Source organism: Rattus rattus, chromosome 5, assembly GCF_011064425.1.
Source record: "Rattus rattus isolate New Zealand chromosome 5, Rrattus_CSIRO_v1, whole genome shotgun sequence".
Lineage (NCBI taxonomy): Eukaryota > Metazoa > Chordata > Mammalia > Rodentia > Muridae > Rattus > Rattus rattus.
In genome coordinates, this window is record NC_046158.1 from 8328501 (window position 1) to 8351891 (window position 23391).

The following is a 23391-nucleotide window of genomic DNA, read 5'->3' on the forward strand; positions in this document are numbered from 1 at the left end:
TAGGGTCAGGCTGCCATTTCGGATAAAGTGGAGCTGATTCTCCAGCTGTGAATTCTTGACCCTATGCTGTCTGCCGTGAAGTTATGACAAACTTTCAACAGCATCATCAGAAAGGGGAACCACTTTGGTCCCCAGTTGAGACGGCAGCGCTGAGCTTTGGAAGACAAAAGTGTCCTCTGCTAGGTGGGCCACACATGGCTGCCATACATGGCCTGAACCCATAATCTGCCCGCTGCTCTCTGCGTGTGTGCATGCATGTGCACGGGACACAGAACAGGTGCGTGCCCAGGGTAATTTTAATTTCTCTCACTTTCTAGTGTCCATGCTCTGTAAATTTAGGAAGTATGATTTGAAAGAGTTGTCCAAGTGTCCATGCGAGTGTGTGTCACATGTGTGTGGATTCCTGTGGAGGACAGCAGAGGGTCTCAGAACCCTGTGATTGGAGTGACGGGGAGCTGGGAGCTGTTCGATGTGGACACTGGAAACTGAACTTGAGTTCGCTGAAGAGTAGCAAGCGTTCAACCACCCCACCATCTCTGCAGCCCTGGAAAGGAAATATAATAACAAATGGTCACTGGACCCTTCACGGTGTTTCATAACACTGTCCTCAGGGTTGTATGTGCTTACAGCCCACTTGTTGGTGGACGCCGAGTCAGGGCACCCTTCCTGGCCACGAGTTACGCTGGCTGAGATCTTGGTTGCCCAAGGCTCTACTGGGGCTGACAGTCATTGAACTTCCTCGAGCCCTTCATAGAAGAGGCTGTTGGGATTATACTCCGATGCTGCTAATGTGGACACCCCAACTTTGTCAGCATCAGTAGAGGAGAGTGAAGGCACCCAGGGCTGTGTCTGCCAAGCCACTGAGATGCTGGCCAGGCAGGATGTCCTTGGTCCAGGCATCTCCAGAACCTGTGGGCTTCCTACACTGTGCTCAGATAAGCCCCGGGGAGGTCTGGGTTGGGCACACTTTGTGCTCCTGCTCATTGAGGTGTGAGGTGGGAACCTGTGTGCGGAACAGGCCTTGCTTGTCTTCACAGGCCAGAGTGTGCTGGTCAGTCGGCTCTCTTCTCAGTAAGCACCTATCACATAGCACCAAGCCAGCAGCCGTCTCATGGAGAGAACAATCAATCTTTCATGAGGCTCTCACACCCGCCCTCTACGACAAACACTTTAATTCCAAATTAAATACAGCAACGTGGCTCTGATGAGGCCGTTGTTCCACACCGCCATCATTTCCCATCTCTTTTGGAGCCGATTAAATTAGTCCTAATTAGGGGGAGGTAAACAGCTCTGGAGGGCATGCCATTGCTGCTGATGTTGGTTGTTGCCTGAGGATGGGACCTATTTGTGCACCCTCAGTCCTGAGATCCCTGAATCTGTCTGTGAAGAACGGTGGCCTGAGGTCTTGGGCAGTCCTGGCAGGCAGATGGGATGGGTGATCTCCGGACGTCCCCTTGTTCTAACTGCGCAATTCACACAGGAAAGAGGGCCGTGTGGTAGATTGGTGACTGGATCCAGCTGAGAATGAGTCTATCTCTGCCAGGTCACAGACGCAAAACAGTGGAGTGAGAAGATGCTTGTCTGACGCCTTAGCCCCCCTGCTCGGTAGATGTACTGTGGCCTGCCATGCAGCGGTCAAAGGGTGCAGCCTAGTGGGTAACAACACCACCGAGAAAAGCAGCTCCTGTCTCTGTCCTGTACACCCAAGCCAGGGACAACAAGACACCTTCTAGCTGCTTGTGGGGCTGCTGCCAGACAGGCCCAATGTTTGTTAGTTGGGTGTCAGAAGTGGGACTCCTTGCCACCCAGGCAATGCCTGTGTAACAACCTCGTGTGTATACCTGTGGCTCTGTCTATGTGCCCCTTGTGCCATCCCTGTGCCTTTTGGTGGTCGAGGTTGAATGACAGTGAGGTCCTTGGCTTGGAGCCCTGGTGTTCCATCTTGACAAGGCTGAGGCATTGACAGAGTTCAGCTTAGATGTCTCTTCTTCCAGGAAGCCCACCTGGTATCTTCCATTTACCTCAGAGAGGGGTTGGCGATCTAGTCCCCATCTCTGTGTTTTAAGACCATCGAAGCAGCTGGTTTCTCTTTTACTCTTGATGTTGTGTTTCAACTCTCATGTTGGATGTCAGTCACAGAGAGAATGGCTCAATGCGGGGGGGGGGAGCTGAGTTGAACGCTTGTGAGCAAACACACGTACATGCATGTGTGTGTGCGCACACACGCGCGTGAGCACATGTGGGTACTCATACTAGGTATGCATGCCACGCGAGAGTATATTTCTATTTTGGATCTTCCTCTGTGGTGTTCAACCAGGGTTGCAGACTCAGGACTTGCCCCCTACCAAGGAACTCTGTAGGAAGATTGGGGGGAAGGGGAATACTTCCTTGTTCATTACAGACCCAGAACTCTGGGAGCCAAAAGCTACCCCACCCTGCCTGAGGTCTCTTGGGGGTGTGGAAGTTTTCGTGCCTGGCTTTGCTGTTCTGTTTGTCCTGCTGCCAAGTGTCTGATGTTGCCCTTTGGCAATAAAACAGTCAGAACCCAGCCAAGTGAGCTGAGTGTCAAGCAGCCGTAAACAAACCCTAAGTGGTTGGCTTCCGTGAGTTCTAACGCCTCCCCTCCGCCCAGCAGCCGCACACAGCTCATCACGGTAAGTGAAGGAGGCACCACATTTGGGCTCCGCTGTATTTTGTTATCTGTTTGCTCTCCTCTAAAACTCTAGTGAATAGACCAGATGCTGTTTCCATGGCAACCACCTCTCCTCCAGCCCTGGATGCTCAGAAAGCCAGTATTCAGCATAATCTTTCCAGGGTCTCCAGGCTCCAGGGGGCTGTTAAACAGAATGGGGGCTGTGGCAGGTGGCCCTGCTGTGCCTGCCATGGTCACCTCCCTTCCAGGGCCAAAGTCCAGAGTTGGATTTTGGTGAGGCTACTCTGTGATTGACTTGAAGAGTGATAATTGATTACTTGGGGGGCCCCGGAGTGGGGGCAGGGCGTGGGAGGGGGCGAGAGGCCTGAGAATGAGCTGCAAATCAATTGGTCCTCCCTCCTTTCAAAGACCAATTAGTCCTCAAAACTTTACGGTGAGGCTTGTGACCTCTGTTGTGCAGAGGGACACAGTTCAGTGAGCGACAAAGTTAGAACTGAACTCAGCGTATGGACTCTGAGAATCTTAGAGTCCCTGCCTTGTCCTATACACAGTCCACTGCTTACACTGCTCCCCACTGCTCCCCAGTCAGGCTGTGGCTCCCAGCTTCTTGAGACCCAGGCAGGGCCAACCCCTGGACACTGATGGATGCTGCCAGGAGGCACGGTCACCGTTCTCACAAGCTTGCTGAGTCGTTGGTTGCTTATGTCCAGCTGCCTAGCATCAGAGTCTTCGGAAAGCCTCTGCACACTGCTTACCAACACGTAACAGTGCTGACAGTAGACACTCGGGCATGGCTGCCAGGTCTGCCTGGTCCTTTTAAACCGAAATAGGATCAGGTTCAATTCAGTACCAAACTCAGCATACCCTGGTGACATTCAAAGACTCGCAGGCCAGGAGGGCTGCTCTATGACAAGCATTGATGATCTCGAATCTCTGTACCAATGTGAGAAGTTCTGCTGAAGAGCAGGGCTCTGATGCGTCAGCCTAGAAGTTTCTGCTGGACAGCCTTGACCCAGACGCTCAGGGTCTGGTTCTCAGACTCACTGAGAGAACAGAGCGGGAGGCTGTAGTTAGAGGCAGCCATCTTCCAGGTAGAACCGGAAGCTGCTTCCAGCTGTGTGAACCCAGCTCTGTGCCAGTCTCATCTGTGACCTGGCAGTGGCAGAGTCTACTGGACATACCCGTGAGGCTCTATCCGGATCATCCGTCTCTGTCACTGTCTCTCTAGTCCTTGGGAGAGAGAATGGTAATTCTCTCTCTTCTATAGGAGAGGAAATAGAAGCCCAGTGATGCCGAGGGACTCTACACCCACCACACAGCTACCTCGGGCAGTTGACACTGGCCGCATTGAAGGCTCTTGTGGTCTGGCCATGGTGCCAGATTGCAGGGCATGATGGTCACACGGATCAGAGCCTTATACGTGGAGCTCGAGTCTTGCTTGCTTCTACCAACTCCATTCCTTTTTCCCCTCTTGTGGACAAACCCAAGAGTGACACTAGACATGAGTTCCACCACACCTTGCAGAATCTATGAGTCCCTGAGGAGCCTACTGGTCTCCTGGTGCCTCGTCACGAGAAGAGTTGTGGTGTCGGTAATGTTTAGCCAGGAAGCACGCATGGGATGGTAAAGAACCGGTGTTGGGGGACAGACCTCCTGTCTCAATATGCTACCAGTTGTGACCTTGCTGTTCTGTCATCCGCACAAGGAACAGATGCCACCAGCTCAAGGGCACAGCTTTTCCGGACTCTCGAGGCCCTGGCTCTGTGTGTATCTTAGAGAGGCAACTCCAAGTCTTCCAGATGCCTCTATCTCAGAGGAAGTGGCTGGATGCCACCCTGGTTTTGTCATCTGTCATTTCACTGTGACTGCTACTTGCACGCTCCACAGCAGATGTACTATATCCACCACAGGAAGTCCCAAGCTGTCCTTGCCATCTTCAATGGCTCACCTTTCTGACCCTCAGCTTCCTCACCTGTGAAGTGGGTGCTGAGACAACCGGGCCTTGTAGAATTACGTGTTTCCCTTCCACTAGGCCCTTCCATTCTTACAGAATCAGGATGCATGGAGACCGTGGGTGACCTGGACAAAGGTCTTTTGGAAGATGTCCTATGTCTGTGCTGACTACTTGAAGACATTTTCTGTTTCCCATAAAGGTTCTGTGTTGAAGGGCTTGGTCCCCATCTGATGGCGTGACAGAGAGGTGATTGGATCATGAGGGTATTAACTCCATTGATGGGCTGATCCTGCAGTGGGCTCACTGGTGCGTGGGTTCTTAGAAGGCGGGGCCTAGTTGGAAGTAGGTGCATGGGTTCTTAGAAGGCGGAGTCTAGTTGGAAGTAGGCCACTGGAGGTGTCTCTTTGAAGGGTGTATCTTGCCTCCAGCCCTTTTCTGTCTCTGTCTCCTGTCCACCAAGAAGTGTTCCGCCACTGCTCCTCTCTGTGGGCTCAGGAGGAACAAAACCGAGTGTCTATGAACTGAAAGCCCCTGAGCCTCTCCACCTTTGAGCTGATTTTCTCAAGTGTTTACCCTAGTGACAGTGACAATTCCCCTCTTCTAGGAACTTCCCAACAGTTGGCAGGTGGCCAGAGGTTCTCAGGTTCCCTTGGGCATTGCTATCTCATGACCGTGCAGAATCCAGCTGGCCCCACAGGGGTCGCTTATGGCTGTTCAGATGGGTTTGGACCCACACGGGGGCTCCTGTGATGGTTCAGATGGGTCGTGCTCATGACTTTAGCAGTTTTCTAGATGCTGGTTCTCGAAATGAGTGCCCAGGTTTGATTCAAAGAAACAGTCAAGGAAAGAAGTGCCGGTTCAGGGCTCCAGGGTGTTGCAGAATGTGGTCCTTCTAGCGAAACAGCCATCTTCTTCATTAGATGAGAGCTGTCCTGCTAGTGAGAGACAATTCTGATTAGCCTATTGACAGTTGATGTTCTCTGAGAGAAAGAGGGGATTTGGGGGTCATTGAGCCCTCATTTAAGATTTCAGTGTCTCGTTCCTGTGCCTAGCAGCCATTTGGGGGCAATTGTGCCATGGCTGCTACAGTCCTGGGGATGACGTCAGGAGGGACTCAGTGTGTAGGCAGAGCAGGTTAACTTAAGGGGAATTATGCCTCTGCAGCTACAGGGAAGCTGGATGAAGACTTTCCAGTGTGGCATTTTGGGGGTCACCATGCTCCTGTAGGCAACCCCTCACTGTTATTTGTAAGTAAGCCCAATAAATCATTGGCTCTCCATTGGTGGAATCTTACTTTTGTTTGTCATTGGGACTTTATAAGGACAGGGTAGATATTAGTCATGTTTCCCCAGAAAAGGAATTCCTGAAGCACAGAGCCCACACTTTAAACCAACAAAGTCCAGCTCAGGTGAGGGAGTGTAATAAATAAAACCGAGGCTGTTCGGAAGCTCCCAGAAATCCCAGGGATTCGGAGTGTCCCAGCTTGGTGACTTGTGTTGTCTATGAGGCTGGCTCTGTCCTTATGGTCATCCCCACTGCTGCACTTGCCCAAGCTTTTGCCTGGGCAGCAGCCCTCTCTGCCCAGCTCAAGCTGTGCCTGTGTCCCTACACCTCTTGCTGTAGCCACCCTCCACCCAGGAATGTCTGTTTTCCTGGAGGCTGTCCTGGCCCTTCTACTGCTCCTGGCAGTAATGGATTAGGCTCCCAGTTCTATCTCTGACAAGCACATGATGGGTGCTCTGGCTAGCACATGATGGGTGCTCTGACTGGCACATGATAGGTGCTCTGGCTGGCATGTGATGAACACTCAAGAGCTGTGGTTGTACACATACTCTGGCAGACATTAATACTGATGGCAGAATTATGCATAAAGGAAGAAGCTGTTGAAATATATGCAACCACAGCCTGTCTCATGATGAAAATAGTTTTTTCTTTTACCTCCACCAAGAGCATTGATTTTTGGATTTTATTTCTCAGTGGCTAACGTAGCAAAGAGATGGGCCTTTCACCCCGGTAATGGGAAATACAATTTCTTTTAGGCCAATAGCACAATTGCAAAGCTCTCTTTGAAGTCATCCAGAGCCATGAGAGCTTTTGTGTCCAACAGAACGTTGTCCTGTTGATGCTCAGCGGCTGAGCAGGAAGCGTTGGGCCTGGCAGTGGGGAAGAAGCATCGAGAACTGGCTTCCCCATGCGCTGCTCTGGTGTAGAGCAGCCTCAGTCTTCAAAAGGGAGGAGAAGCAGGTCAGACTCTGGGCCTGTGGCGCCTGGGGCTGGCCAGGCATCAGTGTCTGATTATTTCCCATGTCTGGGCATGAGCTAAGGCGACCCTCAGTGGGCCACAATGTGCCCTCAGCACTGCAGGCTGCAGGAGTCGTTTATTTCTCTGTGAGACCAAACAGATTGAATCCTTCAAACGGATGCCGTCTCAGCCTCTGTGTGTCCTGACAGGTGATGGGCCTCCCCAGTAGTTTACTGGCAGTCATTTAAGGTCAAGCAGTAGTATGGCCACAGACTTAAGACAGTGATGTCTGGATGCTAAGGGGGAAGGTCCTATTCTGCTTGCCTGTATAGGACAAAGCCTACTGCCATGGGAGCGATGGTGTTTCCCACCAGACCTTCTGCTGGTGTTTCTTGGCCCCTGATCCCATAGCGGTGACTTTGTTGAAAATGTTTTGGTCTCTGCTAGACAGGGGAAGCGACCAGCACAGGGTCTGTCACACAGCAGGTTGAGTTCATGCTTCCGACAACCTCCCTTTCCAGCGTTCTTGTGCCTCTCTTTCCCTGTTTTTGAAAAGGATTCATTCTGGGGCCATTTCCTGTTCTACTACTGCCACTGCGGTCGAAGTCTTCAAGGCTGTTGTTGGGGCCTGCTAGCGGTCCCCTCCCCCACCCAGCATTGTGGACCTTCAGATGTCCTTCCACCCCTGTGCTGTGAAGCCGAGTGATCTTTCCAGCATCTCTTTAAAAATTTAAGCTTGTGCTACAGTCCTGCTGACGGGCATGGGCTCAGGCCACAGCCCAGGCTTCCAAAGCTGAATTATAATAATATATTTTGTTGAGAGAACATTGACCCAGAGAGAAAGCTAAAGCTTTTAAGGCATTTCCACGGTGAAGTGAGCTTGGCCAGGCCTTGCACAGGTCTCCTCAGGAGAGAAGGCAGTCAGCTTCCTCATGGCTGGGCACTCTGTGCAGCTGCGGGTAACCCCATGACCACCGCCATGAATCTGTAGTTTAGGGCCATGGCTATTAGTGGGGTAAGTGGACCCTGTAAAAGAGAGGACCCTGTAAAGAGAGAGAGAGAGAATCAGAGAGAGAGAGAGATTTGCCTTTGCCTGCAGTAATGTCCAAGATTCTTGGGTTTGGTGGCATGGGTATCCTGGTGACACTTGGCTGACCCAGGGGCTGCCTTGCACGCTGGAACACGGTCACTTCCACGGAGAAAAACCTATCCTCTCGAAGGTTCTCTTTGTGCCCTGGGTGCCTCAAGGCAAGGTACATGTGCCAAGGTGGGCTCACAGATGGTTTGGCACCTAGTCCTCACCTAGCCTTGGCCTCCACTGGCATGCCCTAGGACAGGAAACATCTGTCCGCATCTAAGGTCTGCCTTGCCAACCCTCTACTGCAGTGTGGGTCCCAGAATAGGTGCTGGAATGAAATGACCAAAGAGTCCTGGGCAATTCTGCAGGTAAACTGCTGTCCTTATTGGCTCTCTCTCCCACTTAGAGGATCCACGTGTCCCACCAAGCACCGTGGCCCTAAACTACAGGTTCATGGCAGGTTAAGGACAGGTGTTGGGGTGGGGCTGTCTTATTTCTGCTTCTCCATCCTGCCAGGCTGTCTGAACCCCCGTCTAACTGTTTCTTAGGTAAAATGGGGATCGTGGATAATAGCCTCTGGTGACACTCCCCAGGAACAAGGTGACCGGTAGGGGGTGGGGAGACTTACTCGGGAATTAGGATGATTAATGCTTGGTGACAGGCTGGTCCACAGAAGGCAACTTAAGAGCTACTGAATCTGCTGAAACCACTACTCCTGTCCCCACTCCCTGACCTTGAATCAGAGGATAAACACCATGGTGATGTCACCCTCAGCCACTTCGAATCCTGCTGGGACAGGCCTGCTGAAATGGGATTGTTTAAGGAAGGACCCTGGGTCAAGGTTGACTTTTCCTTAGCAAATAATTTTCCCAGACAATGGCAAAGTTGACTCTGCCCATGTGTTCTCTGGGAGGAGAGCAAAACCAGCTCCAAGTGGAGCCTCTCCCAGAGCGCGTAGGAGAGCCCAGTGGAGTTGTGCGTCTCGTGCTTGCTAATTTCAACTCTTTGTTAATTAAGAAACGGGGTGGAAGTGAGAGGAACCCTTCACTATATGCAGGCACTACACACAGCGTCAGACTGGCTGCCAGCCTGGGGCTCTCAGCTGCACAGAATGGGGTTCTTCAAGTGCCCTCGAGTCTCAGAAGAGAGGCCCCGGCTGAGGCAGGGCCGGACTCGCCAGTCTTCAGCAGGGCCTTGGCGTTAATAAGATGGTTGGTTTGGTCTGTAAGTGGAGGGTACAGCTAACTAATGTGCCTGTACCTTGCAATTATTCATGGCCCGTGATCGCTCTGCCTGCGTTTTCAATACATTATTCATATATGGAAGAAAAATTTTCCAGAGCTCAGTGCAGGGAGGAAAAGACAAGCCCTGGCCAAGGCTATGTGGGAAATCCCTCAGCAGGAGTGGGTGATTCAGTTTGGAACACGAGCTGAGCAGTGGAGACTGGGCAGGCAAACTGAGAGAGCCTGCAGGGAGCCTCCTGCAACTTGGGCCCCGACCTAGTGTCTTCCTCACTATCCTGGACTATGCACTGCTCTCCCAGACTGGATCCCTCTTCATGAGCAAGGGTGGCTTCTCAGGAGAACAAGGCCCAATTCAGGAGAGATGGTGATGTGCACCTGTGAATCCTGGGTGACCTCTGATGCGGGGAGACCTCCCTTGCTCTAGAGCTGCTCTCCCCGAGGCGAGAGCAGAATAGAAGGGTCAGCATGAAGATTCCAGAAGGCCTTATAATCCCATGACCATAACGAGACCAAGATGGGTAAAAGCACCCTGAAGAGCTATATAATGAGGAAGGAGACTGAACAAAGCCTGTGCTGGGCGGTCCAGGTGCCTCGCTTTGGAGAGCATTCTGGACTGGAAGACGCATTGCTCACCCTCTACGATAAAAGCTGTGGCGTCCCCAGGCAGTTACCTCAGGTCTGGGCTGTAAATACTCAAGCCTGATGTTTGCACTCATTCTGGTAAACACCGCAGCCTCAGAAGGACAGCGGCTGCCACCACCACTCCGTGAGCCTGCGAGCAATGGTATTAGGGATGAAAAGGATGGGCCTCGGCGGGGGAGCACGGGTGTGCTGGGAGGGGAGCACGCAGAATGCTAAAGCCGTGTGGAAACTCCAGAGTACTGCTGAAGAGTCACGGGAGCAGAGACGTCACTTTCCACCCAGACATCTTAATCAGGACTCGTTTGTCCTCCTCAGGTGAGTGAGCGGGGTGGCGGGCAGGAGAGAGATACAACGCCTCAGAGAAAGAAGTGTGCTATGCGGCTGTACGAGCCTTGTGTGTGTGTATGTGTGTGTGATGTGTCTATGTATGGATACTCTATGCACGTGTGGGGGGTAAGTGCATGAAGACATGTGGATACATGTGCATGAAGACATGTGGATACATGTGTTGCTGGCTTGTAGTCTGGAGCACACAAAACAGGTGAATGTGCTATGTGACATGTGTGAGTACATGCCTAAACACATGTGCATGGCACACATGTACGTGCGGCATGTGTCCTGGTGGCATACGTTTCTATGTGAGGACATCTATGTGAGTGTGTGTGGTGGCTGCAGGTACATGCATGGCAGTATATGTATTGGCTACATGTATGTGCACACCAGTGTGTGATGGATGGATGGATGTGTACACATGCCTATGAATATGAAATATGTTATATGTGTGCATGCCTGTGTGTGTGTGTGTGTGTGTGTGTGTGTGTGTGTGTGTGTGTGTGTGTATGCACTGGTGAGACACTGGTCTTGGGCACTCCCATGGGTACCACAGATGCTCTGGGCCCAGGTATCTAACCTACTGCTTGCTGGCCAGCAGCCATCACTCAGGCGAGCTTTTTCCCCAGTGGGCCATATGCCCAGGGAGAACCCTCCTGCACTGTTGTACTGAACATGGGCCCTCTGAGGCACTGTGTCTGGCAAGGCTACCATTCCTGGACCTTAGAAGATCTGCTCTTCCCCTGGTCTACTGAAAGGGCCCAACATGGCACTTTTGATGTTTTGGGTTGGATAATCCACCTCTGGAGCTGACCCGAACATTGTAAGGGGTTTCCTGGTGCCCCCGGCCTCCACCCACTATAGCCAGAAGTAGGGTCTTGTCATAGCTCCAGATTCTTCCAGATGCAGCATATATCCCTGAGGCTTAACTGCCCCTAGCTGAACCCTCCTTTGGACAACCTCAGACCCTGGACACAGGGCTAGATCATAAAATAGTGGCGGGGGGTTGCGGGGGAGAGAGAGAGAGAGAGAGAGAGAGAGAGAGAGAGAGAGAGAGAGAGAACATTTGAGTGCCGTTCCTTGGGTGCCATCCAAAGAACTTGGCACTTACCAAGTAGACTAAGCTGTGTGGGCAGCAAGCCCCAGGGCTCTGCCTCCCTGCACTGAGACTACACAAGCATCTCCGCATCTGGCTTGCTTATGTGGGTCCGAGGGATTGAACTTAGGTCCTCATGCTTGCCAGGCAAGTACTTCACTGACTGAGACATCCCATTTGAGGCAACCCATTAGGTGATGGAAAAGCAGGCTAGGCCAGCCTGTGAGGCTGAAGATAGCCAGAGGTTAGACCCTACCGATCATTCTTCATATCCTCCGTGTTCTGAGGGTCAGTCATTATCCATATCCTTTAACCCAGACAGTAGTCTTGCCCTCTGAGCCCCTCTTCCATCCATTTCTCTTGCTTCAGATCTCTCCAGGTCTTTGCTGCTCTCCTCTGGGCCATCCGCATCCATGGGAAGTCTCAAGCCCGGGCTCCTCTCTTCTCTCGTGGGTCCTCAACCTGGCTACAGGCACCCAGTCTATTTTCTGGGTCCCTGAGATCCCCCAGGAGCTATGACTTGACCTTCATGGGATCTTTGGTATCCCAGGGAATCCCTTACTGTCCTTGTGTCTTGGAGGAGCCACCTGCTTCTGATGAATCACAGACCTGGCCCTCAATATCCTCCGGTCCCTGGGTGGGCAGGCAACTGTCACCTAGGTAGTTAGTGACCCCTTATCATGGCTCCTGCCACATGGTGTCCTTCCAAAGCAGATGGCTTGGGGAGGTACTTGGGTCTGTTTCACAGGGAGGAGATTTGGTCATTCACATTCTGTGTTCCACACTGGACTTTCCCAGGTGGACACTGATGGGAGTGTCCAGGCAGTGTGAGGTGGGCATCGGTGTGGCATTGCTGCCTGAGTGGAAGGATTGGGATGGGAGGGTCCAAACTCTCACTGAGGGCTCAGGCGGCTCAGGTTGTGTGTCCTTGTGTCTCTGTAGTCAACATACTGTGGTCTCTTCAGCAGGACCTGTCAGAGCCAAGCTTCCCTCGGGTGCCCCGAGAACCCATCTTGCCCACTCATGGCAGGGGTGACCTTGTGGCCGCTTCAGACAGTAGATGCTGAGGTCATATTAACTGGAGCCGCGGGACCGCTGTGAGGGCCTAGGATAGGCCAGGTGGTGAGGCAACTCCATGGAGAATCCAGACCCTCTGTCTCCACTACTCGTTTCCGTGCTAATTTCCCCCGGAGCACGGCGAGCTGAGCAAAGATTTCGGTAGTTAATTCAATAATTAAAAACAAACATGGCTTTATTTGAGAAGATCCTGTTCTTCCCGGCTGCCAAGCTGGGATTCAGGCTGTTGGCGGGCTGTGCCACTCCGTGCCAGCCGGGCGCTTGCTTCAAGTGAAATGTTTATTTCAGGGAAACAGCTGCTGGGGTCCAGTCAGAGTGAGGGGGGTGGAGTGTGGGGAGACAGACTTAGGTCCTGAACCTGCTCCATTCTTGTTACATCTCCATGGGTGAGACCTTCAGTCTGCTAGGATCTCCAAGGCAGGTGGGGTCTGATTCTGATCCCAGAAGGGGACCCGGGCTACGTCACTGAAACTCCCTGCAGATGCCCGTATGAGCCCAGGCATCTTCCTCAAAGCAAGCTAAATTCCACCAGTCATAACTTGGTACACCCGTTCTCTCTGGCCATACTCATTGACACTGGCTAAGTAGATCACAGGAGGCGGTGGGAGGAGTTTGGCCTGTACTCTGACACACACAAGACAGCTCTCTGATGGGTTCAAGTGCTCAAGGAGTGGGTAAGGTGGCACCCAAAGTCAAATCCATTTTCTTGTATTAGACCTGAATTATGTCAGGTCTGCTCGCACAATTATCATCTGACGACCAGGTGGGCAACCTGCCAACTGTTTAATTAACCATCATGGCCATCGTGGAGGTTGGGGCTAAGGTACAGGCAGGTGGTGGGGAAGGAAATGGCACCGTCAATCCTGACGTCATGGACACAGAGCCTGCAAAACGCAGGAGGATGTGAATAATTCACATGCCTCCACGGCTGGCCATGCCTCCATGGGAAGTGAGGGAGCTTGGGGAGCTCAAAGGGTTTGACCCCAGAGCCTCCTTTCTGTGTAGCTCCTCTCCACCTCCTTGGTTCTACAGTGCAGCTCTGCAGAGTCAGAGAGACTTCGGGGACAAAGATGGTTTTCTGAGAGTCACCTGTGCAGGCAAAATGTCAGTCCCTGGACTCCTGATGGCAAAGTCAGTGGGGTGTAGCAGACAAGGCACAGAATGGAGCAGGGGATCTTGGTTTTAGGTCACTCTCCACTGTGACGGGAGGGACAATGGCTGCTGTGTCCGCAAACTGGGTCCTGGGGATCTTCTGACGAGGTGTGGGGTGGGCAGAGTGGGGACAGGTAGCTGAGAAGAAAGGAGGACGGAGGTCCTGCAAGGCCCTGTCAAAGGCCTTTCTGAGCCTACAGGATCATAGTGTCGGTTGTCTTCATGCCTGGAAATACCCTGCATCGTGCTTGCCCTGCAAGCCGGGTAAGCCTGGGCAAAGGCCAGTGAGCTCTTTGTCCTCACATTGCCCTGGTCAGCAGCAGCCATGTAGATTTTGTGAAGAGAGTGTGTGCTCTTGTTCAAATCTTAGCGTGATAGTGTTTATTATACCCTATAGCACACAAAATCCTAAAGGGCTAGTGGGGGCAGGACAGGCATGGATGGGAACTGTACTAGAACACTGAATTACAGACAGACAGCAAAGCCTGAGGCAGGGAGCCGGTGGAAGCCAGCTCTGGGGGGTAGGGTGGAAGGGTGGAGGACTCTACCCAGAAGAGGTTTCCATAAGGAGGCAGTGATGAAGGTGCATCAATCAGGGTGCCCCGAGCCGTCAGTCAGTTTGCCCCGAGGTGCTGCTCCCAGCCTAAGAAGCTCCTCCTCCTTGCCACCAACTGCCCCATCTACAGTTGTCTTAAGCCCACGCCCACAGTGACACACCCACTCCAACAAGGCCACACCTTCTAACAGTGCCACTCCCTGGCCTGAGCATATACAAACCATCGCATTCCACTCTCTGGCATGTCCAAACATATGAGTCATATGGGCCATACCTAAACATAGCATAATGCAAAATACATTTAGGCCAACTTTCAAAGTCCCCATAGTCTACAACGGTCTTTACCATGTTAAAACTCCAAAGTTCAAAGTCTCTTCTGAGATCCATCCAATCACTTAACTGTAATTCCAAAGCCAGACAGGAAACCAGCTGGGAAAACTCCAAACTCCGCATCTCCATGTCTGGTATCAATGCAACCTTCAGATCTTCAACTCCTTTTGCATCTTTGTTGACTGCAACAAACTTCTTTTCCTGGGCAAGTTCCACTCCCTTTTAGCAGTTTTCCTCAGCGGAGAGACCATGACTCTGGCATCTTGAACATCTTGGGATCCCCAAGGCAACTTCAATGTTACAGCTCCTTGTTTCAATGTCTGGAATCCACACATGATCTTCTGGGCTCCTCCAAAGGGCTGGTGTCACTTCTCCAGCTCTGCCCTCTATAGCACTCTAAGCTCAGGTTGATCCACTCCATTGCCGCTGCTGTTCTTGGTGATCATCCCATGGTCCTGGCATCTCCAATACACTGGGGTCTTCCACAGCACCTAGGCTTCACCAATAGCCTCTCACAGGCTCTCTTCACGGTGCCAAGCTTCAAATCCTTTACATGACCCCTTCAGTCCTGGGCCATCAATTGCAACTGAGGCTGCATCTTCACCAATGACCTTCCATGGCCTCTCACAGTGCCAGGTCTCAGCTGCTCTTCATGACCCTCTCATGCCTTCAAAACCAGTACCACCCTGGTGACTCTTAACACATTACCGAGTCCAGCGGTAGCACAAGGTACAACCTCGGCTATCTCTGGAACACAGCTTCTTTGTGCTCTCAGAAAACACTTCCCAAAGATTTCACCACAGTGATGCTGGTCTCTTCTTAATCACTGCTAATTTCTTACCTCCAGCTAACCAGCATCAACTGTCCCACTAATCTCTTCTAGTTTTCCCTCTAAAGCCAGAGCCACATGGCTGAAGCTACCATGTTCTGCTGTTTGCCTGGGCTGGAACATGCCCCCTCCCCGCTTTATTCTATTACCAGCTTTCTGTTTTCCAACTCTCTCTGTCAGAGCTTGGCTTTCCTGGAGCTTCCTCTGTAGATTAACCTTGAACTCAGAGATCTGCATGGCTCTATCTCCTGTAATGCTGGGGTTAAATGCATGGTTCACCAGGCCTGGATTTCGGCTTTCCTTCACCTAGAACCTGCTTTGTCCCAGGCTGGCCTTGAATTTAGAGATCCGTTTGGTTTTTCCTTCTGGGATTAAGGTGTGTACCACCATGTCTGGATCTAGATTTAGCTGGGTAGGATCAAGTCCCCCAAACCCTTAATCTGTTATATCCTAGAACAGAGGATTCAGTTTCATTTCACTTCCTGGTATCCCTTTAATACTTGAACCATGTATTTTTTAGTTTTTCTTTCTAGGCTTGCTACACTTGTTCAAAATGCTAATCAGACTTAACCAGAGAACAAAGTCTCTGTTGGGCTTTTGGAGACTCTCTTTGTCAGTGCAATTAATAGAAATCTCTTTACCTTAGCCTTGGGCAGTCTCTTCAGACACTGGCAAAAAAGTAGCCATGTTCTTTACCAAAACATTACAAAACAGTCTCTTGGCCACATATTAAAGCTCTTCTCCACTGAAACCTCTTGGACCAGCAGGCCTACACAGTTCAAATGACCCTGAGCACCAGTGTCTTCCATATTCCCATTAGGTTGGCCCGTTAAGTCCCACTTAAAGCATTCCATGACTTTCCAAATTTGAAGTCCACATTCTTCCAAACAAAAGCATGGTCAGGCCTATCACAGCAATATCCCAGTCCCTGGTACCAACTTCTGTCTTAGTTAGGGTTTTACTGCTGTGAACAGACACCATGACCAATGCAAGTCTTATAAAGACAACATTTAACTGGGGCTGGCCTACAGGTTCAGAGGTTCAGTCCATTATCAAGATGGGAGCACAGCAGCATCGAGGCAGGCACAGTTCAGGCAGAGCTGATACTTCTACATCTTCATCTGAAGGCTGCTAGTAGAAGACTGACTTCCAGGAAGCTAGGGTGAGGATCTTAAGCCCATGCCCACAGTGACACACCTACTCCAAAAGGGTCACACCTCCTAGTGTCACTCCCTAGACCAAGTATATACAAACCATCACAACAGTATCCTGGGTATCTCCTACTTTCTAGGGGTCTCCCTCTTGTAGGTCATGGGATTGGAGATGTGAGCATGAGTTTGTTCTTAGATGTGTGTATGCACTCACATGTGCTTTCTTGAGTATTTACACCTCAAAGTATGTATGCTTTCATGCTGGTGCATGTGTACTTGCAGATGTGTGCTATATGCATATATATATATATGCATACTAGTGTTTGCAGGTGTGCTTGTCTTCATATGTTTAAGCACACATGTGTAAACATATATACATACATGCTGGTATGTATGTGTATGTGGGCTTGTATGTACACAGGCATTGTAATGAGAAGAAACCAGCTTCCCAGGAAAATAGTTACAGTTTGTGACCATTCTGTATCACAGGGCCAGTTTTCCTATGCCCTCCCCCCAGCAGCATGGACTTGTGGAGCAAGGGAGTGTGATTAAGAGGAAGAACATGAGGTCTGCCCAGTGTTCCCATGAGTCTCTCCCATTGGTGAGAGTTGAAGGGGACAGCTAGAGCTCCCCAAGGCTCAGGGAGTGGACTATTAGTTGAGGTAAGCCTGAGTGATAGGGTCTAACCTTGTCATGTCTAGCCTTCTGATTGATGGACAAGAAAGTTATTTGATAATTGGCACATTTGTGAGTTTCTAGCAGCTAAGTGGCGGGGGAGGGGGAACCTTGATTCAGGGATAGGCAAGTCCTGAGAAAGCTCTTTGTATCTTGGGACTTTCTTGGACCCACCAGAACTATGACAGAGACTTATTGATGCTTCAAAGTTAGGCCTAGCTGGGCAGCCTCCTGACTACTCTATCCCGACTAATCCTGGCCTATGTCCTACCACGTGGCCAGGTGTACTTCTCTGCCCGGCTCTGGTTCCTCATCCATCTCCACTGGTGAATCTCCAGCCTCAATCCTTTCTCTCTGCCCAGAAGCTCCATCTCCCACTGTGTACTCAGTGATTGGCTGTCAGGCCTTTATTGCAGCCAATCAGATACAACACTAGATTGCCTTAGGCAGGTGAGGGAGAAGGAATATTTACAAAATAGAATACCTGGTAATGGGTCTGGAAACCAGAATCCTGCCAGCATTTAGCTCTCTGCCGGTACAAAATTAACAATGGAATATACAGAGACACACCTTCACACAATGTACCCCAGCATCTTTGTGTATACCTATGCTCTGGACTCCTCCACAGAGAACCTTGATGGCGACTTCCCTGGGAGGCTGGCTTCTCCCAAGAGGGCTCAGCAAGAGGGTCTTTCACCTCCAGATGCCTAATGAGCGTGTATCCTGGTTACACTGTTGCTATTTTGTCAACCTGATGCAAGCCAGGGTCATCTGACAAAGAGAACAACAGCAGAGAAAATGCTTCCGTAAGATTGGCCCGTGGGCAAGCCTACTGTGCGTTTTTAAAATTGGTGAGGAATGTGGGAGGGCCCATCTGGTTGAGGGTGGTGCCACCCCTTGGGCAGGCGATCCTGAGTATATGAGAAAACAGGTTGAGCAAGCCATGAGAAACAAGTCAGTAAGTAGTATTCCTCCATGGCTTTTGCTTTAGTTTCTGCCTCCAGGTTCCTGCTGAGTTCCTGCCCTGACTTCCTTTAGCAATGGACTGTGGTCTGAAGGTTATAAGCTGCCACTGTCTTGATGTCCCTGCCATGATGGAACTGTGAACTAGAATAAGCCCTTTCCCCATGAAGTTGCCTTTGACCGAGTAGTTTAATACAGCAACAAGAAAAGAGGCCAAGGCTGCTGTGAGGCTGAGTGGTGTGAGAGCGGACACCTGGATGGTGCTTTGGGAAAGGGAATGTGCCATCCAATCTGGTGTGGCTGATGGCTCAGACCTGAGACACGCCCCCATGGGTCAAAATGGCTGAATAGTAACTGAAAGGCCTCTTTGGTCTGGAGTTCTGTGCCACTTACAGAGGAGCTATTGGAATTCCAGTTGCTGTGGCTGTCCTCAGGGGCATGCTCCTTCCATCATGACTGGGTGGTTCCCAAATGCAGCTGTGGTCTAGGCTTCACCTTGGCTCTTTTGGTGACCACACATATGGTCATATGCACAGACTCCTGAATGGCCATGGGGATGAAGCTGCCCCGAGCCTGGCCATCCTTTGGAATGAGGGACCCATAGACATATGTCAGTTTCTTTTTCTTTATGCTAATCTACTGGGCGCTTTTGTCGGTGATTGTAGAAAACACCCACAGCACATGCAAGGAGGGGTAGTGAGGGCAGAGAGGAGCTGCACTGACCTGTAAGTGTGGCTGTGGCCTGTAGCGTGTCCCAGTTTTGCTTTATCCTCACTGGAGTCACTCCCACCTGCCCCCACACAATCATCCCACCAAGTTACCCAAGTTCAGGAACTCCTCTCACGGCACAGGTGTGAGGACATGGCTGATCCATGGGCGCCCTGTCTAACTGGAACCCTCGAAGCAAGTCTTACACAGAGGTGGGCTGTCTTTGGCACCAGCAGGGCCTGGCACCACACAACAGTGTGACTGCTCTACAGTGCGGCAGGGTGGGTCTCACATGCCACCAAGGCTCGTGAGACAAAGATTTCCACACCATCATGGTTCTCCTAGGATGTGCCAGAGCCTTTAGGAATGAGAGCTAAGTGTGTGTGGGGGGGATTAGGACATTGGGACTGTTCATTTGAATGGATAGCATTCCCAGATGCTCCTCCACCTTTCTGTGTGTTTCCTAGCTCATTTCCACAAAATGAGCAGCTGCCTCACTCCGTGTTTGCTCCCATGAGTGCTATGTTAGTACTGGTTCAAGTGGTCAGGGACTGAGGCCTCTGAACACATAAACCTGCCAGTTTTTGAAGTTGATCCTCTCAGGTATTTTTGTCAGAGTGTCAGAGAGCTGATGAACACATAGAAAGCAGCTAAGGACTCTGTACCTCTGTGTTTGGGGCTATTTCCATCTGGGAAGAGTCACAGGCCATAGAACCGAGGAGAGGAACAGGGTGGCTCTGTTGTTACTGCCTCGTGGCTTTCTCTGACTCTGAACCTGCAGAGGTAAGTGCACTTGCAATACATATAGGACTTAACCAAGGGGTTCCTGAGTCCCTGGGTAAGAGATAGACCAGGTAGATGAGGGTGAAAGGACAAGAACTATAAATAAGTCATGGGCCATAAGGAGTCTAAAGAAAGAAGACACTTTATAGACATAACACAGCATAGTATTTTAAAGAAAAAGAGAATCAAAGTTAGCACTTCTCAATTTGTTGCTTTCTTACAATTCATGTAGCAACGTAGTCCTTGCTACCCAGACCAGGTACACTGGATTTAGAAACCTGGGACAGACTCCGAAAGGTCCATTAAGAGAATGGACCTGAAACTCTGTGGGTTGAGACTTATTGTTTTATTAGAATGTGCCTGCTTGAATGGAAAGTTTAACTAGTGGATGAATGACCCCCTATAATATAGATGGGGGTTAGGATTTGAAAGAAGTTTTTCTTAGGGGCCACTCTTAAAATGGCTGCTGACCCCATTACTTGGAATCTGAGACTCCTGTATGGTTTGAACAATGGCCCCATTGGTACACAAGCAGCCACAGATTTTGCTAATGGGACCTGCTGAACCTTCCAATAGTCCCTGGAAAACTATATTTGTTATTTAAAAAAATCAGGGAAATGGAGGCTCCTACAAGACTTGAGAAAAATTGAGACTAGGGAAGATGTGGGAGCTCTTCAATCTGAGTTGTCCTCTCTTCTGCAGTTCCTAGGGAGGATAGTACCATAGTCATGGACTTATAGGATTGTTTCTTTACTATTCCTCTGAGTCCTCAATAGTGTAAACCATTTGCCTTTATTCTTCCCTCTACAAACTTAAGACAGCCACATCGTAACTATCAATGAAAAGTCTTCCCCCAAGGTATGAAAAATAGTCCTTCCCTTTGCCAAAACTTTGTAGAAAAGGCTTTACAAAAAAGTTAGAGATAAACACTCACAGGCTTATTTGGTTCATTATGTGGACTATATCCTCATTTTCCACAAAAGCCTACTTACAAAACGTGTTATAGGAACTGTTTTTTCAGTTGTCTCTTTCTGGGCTTAAGGTGGGCTCAGAAAAAAAAATAAATCTATGACCTCCATTTAATTATTTGGGTTGTGCTTTAAGGAAATAGTCAGTGCCCCAGCAGCCTTTAGAATTAAGGCCAGATAAGCTCACAGTGTTAAATGACTTAACTCTTAGGACCTATAATTTGGATTCAACCATTTTTAAAAACCACTACTGTTGAACTTAAACTCCCATTTGATGTGTTAAGAGGCTCTGATGATAGTTGCTTAATTGTCATGTTTCAAATTCGGAGGAATGGGCCAAACTTCATCTGCTAGCCATTCACTCCTTGAAACCTCATTTCAAGGATTTCCAGAAAAAAAAAAACCAAAAAACAAAAAACAAAAAACAAAAACAAAAAACAAAACAAAAAAACCCCACCAAAACAGCTGAAGTAGTCGTCTTCTGAAGGAGCCAGATCGTCTGACCCAGGACCCCTGCCTGCCATGCCTTCCGAGAAGACCTTCAAGCAGCACCGGAACTTTGAACAAAGAGTGGAAGATGTCTGGCTCATCCGGGAGCAGCACCCCACCAAGATCCCAGTGATTATAGAGCGATACAAGGGTGAGAAGCAATTGCCCGTCCTAGACAAGACCAAGTTCCTTGTACCTGATCACGTGAATATGAGCAAGCTCATCAAGATAATTAGAAGGCGCCTGCAGCTCAATGCTAACCAAGCCTTCTTCCTCCTGGTGAATGGTACAGCATGGCGAGTGTGTCCACGCCCATCTCTGAAGTACACGAGAGTGAGAGAGATGAAAACTATTTCTAGTACATGGTCTAGGCCTCCCAAGAGACATTTGGGACAGTGCTGGCTGTGTCAGACTAGAACAATGTCTAATGTTTGCTAAGCCCTTACCAAGGCAAAAGGATGTTACCAGCAGAAGCTGGTCAGCTCACCACCCACCGATCAGTACATAGGCACCCACATAGGGTATTAGGAACTATTTCTCAGCCAGAAACTGAGCTCTATGCAAATGCATTCAGCTTGGAAACTCATTTAAACTAGGCTATCTGTGTTCAAACTTTAGTTTAAAAATAAAATACTTTGCATCCTAAGTTGCCAATAAAAAGACCAAGTTATTTTGACATTTTTCTCCCTAGTAGGGACTTAAAATAGAAGAGTAGTGTCAGGGGCAGCCTCTTCCTGGGACATGCTGCCTTCTCTAAAAAAGGCTTCCATTTCCCTCAAAATAGTCCTCGCCCAGGTGGCCTCATAGAGGGCCCTAGAGGGCTCTGGCTTTGCCCAAAACAGGTCAGGTGTGTAGGACATAGCTCTAAGGACCCGCGTGGGTCCTGGTCCTGAACCCCTGCCATTTCACCTCAGCAGTGCAGGGATGCTCAGTCGCTGCTGTCTAGATGTTACCACATGCATCACTGCTCAGAGGCCAGTTCTAACCTTGTCCAGGGGTACCTTGGTCCAGTTTCTTAAGAGACCACAGAACAAAGTGTTTTTCCCCCCTGGTTTGGATTTTGTCTGGTCCATGCCTGCTTCAGGGAGAGCAAGCAGGTGTGCAATGCTGGCCTTAGGATGCAGTTGTCCAATGGTGGGCTGGAAGTCCAAATGCACTCGCCTTGGACTTGGCTCACACCTACTTGTCAGTGCGTACCCACTGTCTTTGTAAGGGCGTTTCTGACAGCTGTTGGGGTTTCTCCATTTCATGCCAGTACATACATGTCAGCTCTGAAGGCAACAACAACAGGAGAGAGACATGCTCGTGACAGACATACAGCCACTTCCAACTAAAGCAAGCCTCTGCTTCCTGCTACCTGCATGCAGCCCACTGTGACACTCAGACCATCCTTGGTCACTCGCTCACTCACTCACTCACTCACTCACTCTCTCACTCACTCACTCACTCTCTCACTCACTCACTCACTCACTCACTCTCTCACTCACTCACTCTCTCACTCACTCACTCTCTCGCTCACTCTCTCACTCACTCACTCACTCACTCACTCACTCACTCACTCACCCATGGTCTGAGAATCTCAGAGCTGCCTCTGTCATGGATGGAAGCCTAGCTCCTCACAGGCACCCACCCTCCCTGCATGCGGCCGACCTTGCTAACCCTCAGCGTTATTTTACATTGTGTAAATTCTCACTGCTCTGTCCTGTGTAGCTTGTGAATGTCGTCGTGTCCCTGTTTTTTCTAACTATGGTGTGATCGGTAAGGGATTCCTGTAATGCTGCCTTAAAGATGCTGCTCGGGGCGGCTCCGTTGTATGACACCTGTACATGCCGGTGCACTAAGTCAAGAAAGGCACAGCCTTACCTATTAAAAAAAAGCAGCTGAGGGGCTGGAGAGATGGCTCAGGGGTTAAGAGCACTGACTGCTCTTCCTGATGTCCTGAGTTCAATTCCCAGCAACCACATGGTGGCTCACAACCATCAGTAATGGGATCTGATGCCCTCTTCTGGTGTGTCTGAAGACAGTGACAGTGTGCCCACATACATGAAACAAATAAATACATTTTTTAAAAAAGCAGCTGAATTTGGACAATAAAACCTGACAAATTGGCACTGCCCTTTGAGCTCCGTACCCTTGGGAGGAGCCCAGCACCGCTGTTACATGTCTGTTTCTGACTGGTCTTAAATGAATGAGTTTACTATGTTCTGTATGTCTTGGTTATAGATTATTGCTAAGAAGTTTTGGGGTGATTACAAATCTGTGACATCTGTTAAATAAAACGTCTTGCAACTCACGACTTAGGGTTGGGGCTGCTTGGCACAACATGTGGCATGAGTCTATCAAGAAAACAGGACTCCAAAGATACTTTAAATGCATGCCCTGTCTTAAAAGCCAGGTTTATAGAAGATATAACTTAGAACAATGCTTGTTAGCAAGCTATCAAAGCCACACCTCCTTGCACGTCTGTGTAA

General features: G+C 50.0%; 1 pseudogene; it reads left to right on the forward strand.

The window, feature by feature from the left end:
• The first annotated feature begins 20953 nt into the window (after positions 1–20953).
• On the forward strand, positions 20954–22254 carry LOC116900007 (annotated as a pseudogene).
• The last annotated feature ends 1137 nt before the right edge of the window (positions 22255–23391 follow it).